Genomic DNA, 12,066 nt, shown 5'->3' on the forward strand with positions numbered 1-12,066 from the left:
CTCACCGCAGCCTCCGCCTCCTGGGTTCAGGCAATTCTCCTGCCTCAGCCTCCTGAGTAGCTGGGATTACAGGCACGCACCACCATGCCCAGCTAATTTTTTGTATTTTTAGTAGAGACGGGGTTTCACCATGTTGACCAGGATGGTCTCGATCTCTTTACCTTGTGATCCACCCGCCTCGGCCTCCCAAAGTGCTGGGATTACAGGCGTGAGCCACCGCGCCCAGCCCAATTTTCTTAATAAACTTATTTTCACTTAAAAAAAAAAAAAGATGATATATCATGACCAAATTGGATTAAGGATTTCAAGTTGGTTTAATATCAGAAAATTTACCAACATAACTCACCAATTAATAGATTAGTAGAGAAAAATTATAAGATTTCTTAATAAATGCAGAAAAAGGATTATACTAAATCCAATATCCATGATTTAAAAAATACTGTTAGTAAATTAAAAATAGCAGGGAACTTCCTTAATCTTACAGAGAGCATCTACCAAAATTCACAGCAGATGTTATATTTAATCAGAGAAAGTAAAAATGTTTCTCTTTAAGAATGGGAGAAAGATAAATTTGCCCACTTCTATTCAACATTGTAAGGGAGGCCCTAGAGAGATCACTAAATCTGAAAATAGCAATGCACAGAAGTGTGAGATAAAAAATGAAATTGTCATTATTTGCTGATAATAGGACTGTGAACTTAGAATTTAGTAGGGTTCCTGGGTTCATAAGCAGTATGTAAATCAAATTTTTATATATCATTAATAAGCAGTTAGAAGATAAAATTTAAAATAGCCAATATTAGCATTAGCATAAAAAATGTCTAAACAGATCTAATGAAACAGATCCAATGAAAAAAAAATGTGAAAGACCTTTATGCAGGAAGATAAATAGATTACTGAAAGAATAAGGGGAGAAATATGTAATGTTCATGGAATGAAAAATTTAATACTGTAAAGCTGTCAATTCACTCAAATTGCCCATAAAGCTATAGATTTAATGCAATATTAATCAGAATGGCAATGGAAATTTTGTGTGTAAATTAATAGTGATTTAAATTTATGTGGAAATGAAAGGCTAAGAATAGACAAGACACTCAATAAAGAAGAATTGTTTTGAGGGAACTTGCCCTACCAAGTGTCAAGACTTATTTTTAAGTATTAGGAACTTAAAAAATACAGGGTTTTGGTGCAAAGATCAGAAAATAAGACAATGGAATAAAATAGAAAACCCAGAAATAGACTCATGCATATATAAACACCTGATTTATGACAAATATGACAGTGCATATCAGTGGAGGGAAAAGATGGCCTTTCCAACAAATGGTGCAGGGAAAGGTAGATATTGCTGTGGACAAAAGGAAGCTTTAGCCCAAACTCATATCACACACACACAGTAACTCCAGATGAGATAAAAAGCATATTAGTCCATTTTCATGCTGCTGATAAAGACTTACCCTAGACTGGGAAGAAAAAGAGGTTTAATTGGACTCAAGTTCCACATGGCTGGGGAGGCCTCAGGATCATAGTAGAGGGCAAAAGGCACTTCTTAATGTCAGGGGCAAGAGAAAATGAGGAAGAAGCAAAAGCAGAAACCCCTGATAAACCCCATCAGATCTCATGAGACTTATTCACTATTACCAGAAAAGCATGGGAAAGACTGTCCCCCATGATTCAATTACCTCCCCCTAGGTCCCTCCCACAACACATGGGAATTCTGAGAGATCCAGTTCAAGTTAAAATTTGGATGAGGACATGTCCAAACCATATCATTCTGCCCTTGGACCCTACAAATCTCATGTTCACACATTTCAAAACCAATCATGCCTTTCCAACAGTCCCCCAAAGTCTTAACTCATTTTAGCATTAACTCCAAGGTCCACAGTCCAAAGTCTCACCTGAGACAAGGCAAATTCCTTCTGCCTATGAGCCTGTAACATGAAAAACAAGCTGGTTACTTCCTAGATACAATGAGGGACAGGTATTGGGTAAATACAGCCTTTCCAAATGGGAGAAATTGGCCAAAACAAAGGGGTTACAGACCCCATGCAAGCCTGAAATCCAGCAGGGTAGGTGAATCTTAAAGCTTAACAATGATCTCCTTTGACTCCAGATCTCACATCCAGATCATGCTGATGCAAGAGGTGGGTTTCCTTGGTCTTAGGCAGCTTCATTCTTGTGGCATTTCAGGGCACAGCCTCCCTCCCAGCTGCCTTCATGGGCTGGTGTTGAGAGTCTGTGGCTTTTCCAGGCACATAATATAAGCTGTTGGTGGATCTACCATTCTGTGGTCTGGAGGACAGTGGCCCTCTTCTCACAGCTCCAATAGGCAGTGATCCAGTAGGGACTCAGTGGGAGCTCTGATCCCACATTTCCCTTCCAAACTGCCCCAGCAGAGATTTTCCATGAGGGCTACAACCCTGCAGAAAGCTTTTGCCTGGGTATCCAGGCATTTCCATATATCATCTGAAATCTAGGCAGAGGTTCCAAAACCTCAATTCTTGGCTTCTGTTCACCTGCAAGCTTAACACCACATGGAAGCTGCCAAGGCCTGAGGTTTCCACCCTCTGAAGCCACAGCCTGAGCTGTATGTTGGCACCTTTCAGCCATGACTGGCGTGGCTGGGACATAGGACACCAAGTCTCTAGGCTGCACACAGCACTGGGACCATGGGCCTGGTTCACAAAAACAGTTTTTCCTCCTGATCCTCCAGGCCTGTGATGGGAGGGGCTGCTGTGAAGGTCTCTGACATGGCCTGGAGACATTTTCCCCATGGTCTTGGGGATTAACATTAGGCTCCTTGCTACTTATGCAAATTTCTACAGCTGACTTGAATTTCTGCCCAGTCAAAATGGGTTTTTCTTTTCCATTGCATCCTCAGGCTGCAAATTTTCTAAACTTTCATGCTCTACTTCTCTTTTAAAATGGAATGCTTTTAATAGCATCCAAGTCATCTCTTGAATGCTTTGGTGCTTAGAAATTTCTTCTGCCAGATACCTTAAATCATCTCTCTCAAGTTCAAAGTTCAACAAATCTCCAGGGCAGGGGCAAAATGCTGCCAGTCTCTTTGCTAAAACATAACAAGAGTCACCTTTGCTCCAATTCCCAACAAGTTCCTTATCTCCATCTCCATGTCACTATCAGAATTTTTGTCAAAGCCATTCAACAAGTCTCCAGGAGGTTCTAAACTTTCCCACATTTTCCTGTCTTCTTCTGAGCCCTCAAACTGTCTCAACCTCTGCCTGTTATCCAGTTCCAAAGTCGCTTCCACATTTTGGGGTATCTTTTCAACAACACCCCACTCTACTGATATCAGTTTACTGTATTAGTCTATTTGCACACTGCTGATAAAGACATATCTGAGACTGTGAAGAAAAAGAGGTTTAATTGGACTTACAGTTCCACATGGCTGGGGAGGCCTCAGAATCATGGCGGGAGGTGAAAGGTACTTCTTACATGGCAGTGACAAGAGAAAATGAGGGAACAAAAGCAGAAACCCCTCATTAAACCATCAGATCGCATGAGACTTATTAACAGAATAGCATGGGAAAAACCAGCCCCCATGATTCAATTACCTCCCCCTAGGTCCCTCCCACAACACATGGGAATTCTGGGAGACACAATTCAAGTTGAGATTTGAGTGGGGACACAGCCAAACCACATCAGAGACCTAAATACAAGGCCAAACAACGAAGCATTTAGAAGATAACATCTTTATGGCCTTTGGCCATGTCCCAAAAAGCACTAGTGTTAAGAAAATAATTAATTTGATGACATTAAAATTATGAGACTGTATTTCTCAAAAGACCATTAAGATAGTAAAAAGGCAAGCAATAGAGTGGGAGAAGACAACTGCAATATATATAGCCACCAGAATATATAAAGTACTTCTACAGCATCAAAAAGGAAAAAGATAAGAAAACGCAATAGAAAAATGGCAAAAACACCTAATTCACTTTACAAGGAGAATACCCATATAGCTCACAAACCTGTGAAAAGTTACTAAATCTCATTAGTATTTAGGAAAATATAAACTAAAACCATGAGATAGTATCCCACACCCACCAGATAGGCAAAAAAAAAAAAAGTCCTGCAAAAGTTAAAAAGCCCAACAAAAAGTGGAAGGGTCAAATATTTTAAAAATTATGTTGGTAGGCCAGGCACGGTGGCTCATACCTGTAATCCCAGCACTTTGGGAGGCTGAGGTGGGTGGATCACGAGGTCAGGAGATAGAGACCATCCTGGCCAACATGGGGAAACCACATCTGTACTAAAAATACAAAAATTAGCTGGACATGGTAGCGTGTACCTGTAGTCCCAGCTACTCAGGAGGCTGAGTCAGGAGAATCCCTTGAACCTAAGAGGTGGAGGTTACAGTGAGCCGAGATCATGCCACTGCACTCTAGCCTGGTGACAGAGTGAGACTGTCTTGAAAAAAAAATTACATTGGTAGATAAAAATTCTACCATATTAATAACTGCATTAAATATGGATGGAGTAAACTATTAAAAGTCAGAGATGATCAGAATGGATTAAAAATGCAAGATTGACTCAAATGTATACTATGCATAAGAAATGAACTTTAAATACGAAGACAGATATATTAAAAACAGATGGATGGAAAGAGATATACCATGCAAATGTTAAGCATCAGCATGTTAGGATGGTCTAATAAAAATCAGTTAATATACCTGACAAAACCAGTATCATAAATGAAGGCTACAGGGTAATTGCACATGTATCAGTGCACAAACTTAAAAATGTTAACAATTAGAGCCATGCACGGTGGCTCACACCTGTAATCCCAGCACTTTGGTAAGCCGAGGCTGGTGGATCATGATGTCAGGAGTTGGAGACCAGCCTGGCCAACATGGTGAAGCCTGGTCTCTACTAAAAATACAAAAAATTAGCCGGGTGTTGTGTCAGGCACCTGTAATTCCAGACACTTGGGAGGCTGAGGCAGGAGAATCACTTGAACCCAGGAGGTGGAGGTTGCAGTGAGCCGAGACCCCTGCCACAGTACTTCAGCCTGGGCAACAGAGTGATAATCTGTCTAAAAAAAAATAAATAAAAATATTAACAATTAGAATCTAGTAGCACATGAATGCAGTTAATAGTCTATGCTCTAGTTGGATTCATGTCAGAAATACAAGAACAGTCACAAAAACAACTAATAGCTAACGAGATTAATAGATAAGAAATGAGAATGATAGGATTATCTCTGTTGATGTGTACAAGTATTTTTTAAAAACTCAATATCTATTTTTGATTTTTTAAAAATAACAATAATTAGTAGAAATGTTCATAACATATTTTTAAAGAAGTCATGTATAGGCTGGACTCGGCTTTTACCTAGGGGGTCTGGGGGACAATCCTTTTCCAAGCTCCTTTCAGTTGTTGTCAGTGCTTAGTTCTTTGTGGTTGTAGGACTGTACTTCCTGTTTCCTTGCTTGCTGTCAGCCGGGGACTGCTCTCAGCTCCTGGAAGCTGTAAATATTTCTCATCACGTGGCTTCCTGCACTTCCAAAGCCAGCAATGACATGTCAAGTGTTTCTGACACTTGGCGTCTCTCTGACTTCCAGCTGTACTAGCAGCTGGAGAAAAATCTGTTTTTATAGGGCTCATGTGATTAAATTACACCAGCCAATGTACTTAATATCTTTATTTTAAGACCAAAGGCTTAGTAACCTTAATTACACCTGCAAAATACTTTTGCCAAGTAACTAATATAATCATGGGATAAACACCAGGGGGCAGAGACCATGGAGAATTGTGCCTACAACAGAAGCTTAGAGAAACAACGACGGGATTATGAAGGTGTGGTGTACACCATGAATAAAGAGAAATAGCCTTAGGCTGTAAAGAAAATTTAACATGTGATTTTTTTCCTCTCTAATTGAAAAATAATCTTACATTGGGAAAAAATCGTCTCATAAAAAAGTTAAAAGACAAAAAAGGGATGTATATTAAATTGCAAATTTTTTGAATAAATTAGGTTGGTGCAAAAATAATTGTGGTTTCAGACTGCTAATTTAAAATTATTATAACTAGGCTCAAGCATCTTTATTAATGAAGATGGGAACCATTACAATCAACACAATTTGTCAATAAGAAATAAGTTTGTTTATTTCTGTAGCATAAAGATCCGTGCTTCGAGATTTGATGAACACTTGGTTGGTGAGAGATCTGGTGAATATGGCAGATGAGGCCAAATTTCGTAGCCCAATTTGTTCCACTTTTGAAGTGTGGATTGTGCAATGCGCAGTCAGGCGTTGTTGTGGAGAACAACTGGGCCCTTTCTGTTGACCAACGCTGGCTGCAGGCATTGCCGTTTTCAGTGCATCTCGTCAGTTTGTTAAGCATACTTCTTAGATGTAACCATCTCACCAGGATTCACAAAGCTGTAGTGGATCCAACTACTTTTGGCGGCAGCAGACCACTAAAGAGTGACCATGACCTTTATTTCATCCAAGTTTGGCTTTGGGAAGTGCTTTGGAGCTTCTTCTTGGTCCAACCGCTGAGCTGGTCATTGCTGGTTGTTGTATAAAATCCACTTTTTGTCACATGTCACAATCCAATCTAGAAATCTTTCATTGTTGTTGCATAGAATAAGAGAAGATGACACTTCACAATGATGATTTTTTGATTTTCACTCAGCTCATGGAGCATCCACTTACCGATCTTTTTCACCTTTCCAATTTGCTTTAAATGACGAACCACCGCAGTACAGTTGACGTTGAGTTCTTTGACAACTTTTCATGTAATTGTGAGGATCAGCCTCAATGATTGCTCTCAGTGGCCATTGTCAGCTTCCAATGGCTGGCCACTCCGCTCCTCATCTTCAAGGCTCTCATCTCCTTTGCAAAACTTTTTTTTTTTTTTTTTTTGAGACAGAATCTTGCTTTGTCGCCCAGGCTGGAGTGCAGTGGTGAGATCTCGGCTCACTACAACCTCTGCCTCTCAAGTTCAAGTGATTCTCCTACCTCAGCCTCCCAAGAAGCTGGGATTACAGGTGCACACTACCATGCCCGGCTAATTTTTGTGTTTTTAGTAGAGTGCTGGGATTACAGATGTGAGCCACCATGCTCAGCCACCTTTGCAAAACTTCTGGAACCATCACAGCACAGTACATTCAATTAGCAGTTCTGGGCCAAATGCACTGTTGACATTGCAAGTTGTCTCTGCTTCATGACCCATTTTGAACACAATAACAAAATTGCTTTTTGTGTAACATCACTTCCATAGTCTAAAATAAACATAAACAGCCAGTAATAAGTTATTAGCAAAAAAAGTGAGAAATACCCATTAAGATGATATATAACATAACCAGATTTATTTAAGAATGTATTCCAATGGCAAATGGCAAATGTTAACAATGCAAAAATCACAATAATATTATTTTAGTTTCAGCACAGTGCTGAGCACACAGCCACTGCCCCCAACCACTTCTGTCATTTAAATGAAGACCACTCAAAAATTCTGTTCTCTAATCATCACAAGAAGATTTTTATGTGGGATAATTTGAAGATGGATTTCTTTAAATTTTTTTTCAAAATAAAGAGCTATTAAATTAGAAGTGTGTTTTTGTTTTTTCAACTAATTTTACGAAATGGATAAGTAAGGCTTGTTTTAAGGGGCTAATGGAAGTCATCCAGGTATGCTAAAATTAACCATTTCACAATATTCCAAACTAATGGGAAATGCGTGACTAATTCTATTCTGATATGGAGCACCAATGCTACATAAAAATTTTTCAAAATTTTTAAAAGGAGCATTTTAAAAAATCAAGGTTTGTTAGGTTACCTTTAAGCAACTTCTAGATTAAAAAAAATCCATTTAAAGGTGCTAGAGATTACTAAATAAGCATGAACATATTTTGCGGAGAACTTACGTTGTGCAGTGTATTATTTTGTACTCCAAAGATCAGTTGTCAGACACATGCCCAAAATAATCTCTGACACAAGGTATTCAAGTTCATACTTTCTAATTTGTATAATTTGATCCTCAGACAGGGTTTCAGTGTGTCATTTAGAAGCTCACATCTTTGTCTCAACTTTCATACATGCAAACATATAATCTGAATAACAGCCAGGGAAAAAAGCAACTTTCTCACATCATCGACCAATCACAAGCCTTATTTCTTCCTTATATATGCACACACTTAACCTTCAAGTTTAATTAATTATTTAATTATTTTGGTTGGAGTCTTTCTCTGTGGCCCAGTCTGGAGTGTAGTGGCGTGATCTTGGCTCACTGCAACCTCCACCTCCTGGGTTCAAGCATTTCTCCTGCCTCAGCCTCCCGAGTAGTTGGGATTACAGGTGCCTGCCACCATGCCTGGCTAACTTTTGTATTTTAGTAGAGACGGAGTTTCACCATATCAATCAGACTCGTCTTAAATTCCTGAGCTCAGGCGATCCTCCTGCCTCGGCCTCCCAAGGTGCTGGGATTACAGGAGTGAGCCACTGTGTCTGCGTAACCTTCAAATTTAAAAAAATGTGTTAACAACATCCACTGGAAAAGCATGGAAATTGGTAAGAATGCACTTTGTATCCATTTGGGTTTACTTTATATTCATAACAGGCTTTTCATTATCACTTCTAAAGCGTTTATAAGTTGAAAGGAAGGTAGCATGTCATAGTAGAAAGCGCCCTGGGTTAGGATCTAGGGGGTCTGGGTTCTGGTCCTAACTCTGCTCTTCTACTACCTACTGGGATCATCTTGGACAAGTCTCTTAACTTTACTGATCCCCCTTTTTCAACCAGTAAGACAGGTTGTATTCAATCGCTGTTTCCCAAAGTGTGCTTCATTCATGAGTATTAAATGCTAAAGAAAGTTTGGGAATTTTGGATTAAGTCAAGTTAAAGTTTTCTTTAATGTAGGATTTCTCAGAAGTTTTAATATGCTAGTGTGTATTGTGGATTTTCAAAGGAGAAATGCATTATGTAGGATCTCCTAAATTTGCCTGGCTAAAGAACTCTGTTACTGAAAAGCACTTAGTAGAAGCAACTGTCAAGAACTGCTGAACCCAGAGAGCTCTGAATTACTGTCCAATACCATGATTCTATTATGATTTCCAGGCCATTATTCCAAATCTTTAGGGACTACACTCACATCTTGGTATGAGACTTTAGGTCTACTGTCTTGAAAATTTGTCCAGGAAACCAGAGGTGGCAAGTAAATGGGTCTAAAAACTGCTCAGGAATGCAAACTTGAATCCTAAAATACTTCAGAAGGAAAATACAGACGTGTCATTACATGATTATCATTTGTTAGTAAGATACAATTTTTGGATCACAGGAATGAAAAGTTATAGATTTTACATTAATAGTTTTCTCTGACTTTAAGAGTAAATTTCTATTTTTTTAAAGGATAATTGTTAAAACTATTGAAGTGAGAAAACGATTTGTCTTTAAAGACAAATAGAGTTTTAAATGAACTCTTCTGATTTTTGAAGAATGGTATGTTTATGCATTATTTGCAATTCAAAAATTACATTTGCTAACCTGCCCCTTGTGATTTTTGATATTCATTTGAAGTAAATTTTAACCATAATGATATCTGTTTTTTTGTTTTGTTTAAACAGGGTCTTGCTCTGTTGCTCAGGCTGGAGTGCACTAACATGATCATAGCTCACAGCAGCCTCAATCACCTGGGATCAAGAGATCCTCCCACCTCAGCCTCCCAAGTAGCTGGGACTACAGGTACCATGTCACCACGTCCAACTAATTTTTAAATTTTCTGTAGACAGGGTCTCACTATGTTGCCTAGGCTGATAAACTTCTGAGCTCAAGTGACCCTCCCACCTCAGAGTGCAGGCATTAGCCACTATGCACAACCATAGCATAAGATATTATATTTCATGAATCAGTAAAATATATATATTTCTTTGCTTTGCTTTTTTTTTTTAAGACAGAGTCTTGCTCTGTTACCCAGGCTGGAGTACAGTGGACCAATCTTGGCTCACTGCAACCTCTGCCTCGCAGGTTTAATTAATTCTCCTGCCTCTGCCTTGTGAGTAGCTGGGACTACAGGCATGCACCACCACACCTGGCTAATTTTGTATTTTTAGTAGAGATGGAGTTTCACTGTGTTGGTTAGGCTGGTCTTGAACTCTGGACCTCAGGTGATCCACCTGCCTTGGCTTCCCAAAATGCTGGGATTATAGACCTGAGTCACTGTGCCCTGTCAATAAGATATATATTTCTAAAAATATTGGAGAAGGTGGGAGTTTCCAATCATTTTTTTTTCCCATTTATTTATTTTATTGCATTTTAGGTTTTGGGGTACATGTGCATTTTTTTTTTTTTTTGACCATATCGGGTATATTTAAAAGAAACTGGGGGAAAAAAAAAAAAGCAAAAGCAACTAGTGTATACGATTTCCATAAGATTAAAACAACACTTTAGCACCATAGATTTAGGAAAGACAAGATCAGAATAAAAAAGCAGATTTATTTAGGTTGGGCATGGTGGCTCAGTCCTATAATCCCAGCACTTGGGGAGGCCGAGGCAGGTGGGTCACTTCAGGTCAGGAGTTTGAGACCAGCCTAGCCAACATGACAAAACCCTATCTCTACTAAAAATTCAAAAATTAGCTGGGTGTGTGAGTAAAATTCAAAAATTAGCTGCTCCTGTAATCCCAGCTACTTGGGAGACTGGGGCAGGAAAATCGCTTGAGCACAGGAGGCGGAGATTGCAGTGAGGTGAGATCTCCCCAAGGCACTCCAACCCAAACAAGATTCTGAAGACTCTGAAGAGTTATTTGAACATTACCTTCATAAAAGGTCAGCTGCATCGCTCCCTTTTTCATCAGTTTCATGTGGATTAGGGAAAGCTTCACCATACAACTCCTCTGGTCCAGGGACCAGCCACTGTTTCAATCAGGTGTGAAGAACATCCTTGCCTGGAAGGCCAAGGTTCAGGGAGACAAATGTCCTGCCCTAGGCAATACATCTCCTGAGGCCACCTCCACGCTGCAGTGTTTGGGAGAAAAGTTGGTTGTTTGTTGGTTGGTTGGTTTTGTTTTCAATATTGCTTGCTATTTCTTTTATGTTATCTCTTTCTCTTAACACCCACTTCTTTCTCATTTTTTCCTTCATTGATACACAATCTATTCCCCTGAATCCATTACCTTAACCAGAAAACTCAGAACCAAAATTACACAACATGTTTTCAAATCTAGCAGTCAGTCAGGGAGAAGCTGATTTCCCCATGGGAGGAAGTCAGGGGACGACGGATAGAACAAGGTGGAATGGTTGTCCTAAGTGCCCTTTTTTAATTTGGCTCATTAAATTCTTTCACCATTGCCTCAGCCTTTGCATGCTCAGCAAGGAAGCACTTTGAGTCAATTATTCTTTGAAATGTTTCTTTCCGTGCCACTGTGAGTTGGTGACATTTTCCTTGGCTGCCTCTCATGCCCTATTTATAGTACCTGTTTTAAAAATATGCCTGGTTTGACACTTCAGAGTCTATCAGAAGTATGGGAACATGAGTAAAAAAGGGTATGAAAATTAGCAAAAAATAAACAAACTTGTATATATATATGTGTTTTATGACTACTCCTACCTTAGTGATAAGTTATAGACATATATCTATAACATATATCTATAACTTATATCTGTCTATCTGTCCATAAGAGGTACTGAATATATCTCAGTTTCTTCATTTATCAATGTCCAAGAGGCAAAGAAGTCAGTCTGAAGAGGCACAAAATGGGGACCCAGACAAATTCATATTACCCCCACGCATGAGTAAACACACCTATATGAGCAACTCCAGCCCTGAGAGAGAAGTGACCCTTAGAGTATGGAGAAGACATTCTTTAACATCATAAATGTCGGTCAACATGAGCTCTCAACCCAGAGCACCCTTGCCCACATGTTATGAGCCCCAGGTGCTGAGAAGACATTTTACTGATCGTATTGCCTTCTTCTCTAGATTATGGATTCTTCACAGATCCAGCCTGTAGCTACTTTCTTTAACCTCATTTATGGTCTCTTTCCTTTTGTTTTGAGGCAGGGTCTCACTTTGTCACCCAAGCTAGAGTGCAGTGGCATAATCATACCTC

The sequence above is a fragment of the Sapajus apella genome, unplaced genomic scaffold (assembly GCF_009761245.1).
Source record: "Sapajus apella isolate SASKATOON/1434 unplaced genomic scaffold, GSC_monkey_1.0 scaffold124, whole genome shotgun sequence".
Taxonomy (NCBI): Eukaryota; Metazoa; Chordata; class Mammalia; order Primates; family Cebidae; genus Sapajus; species Sapajus apella.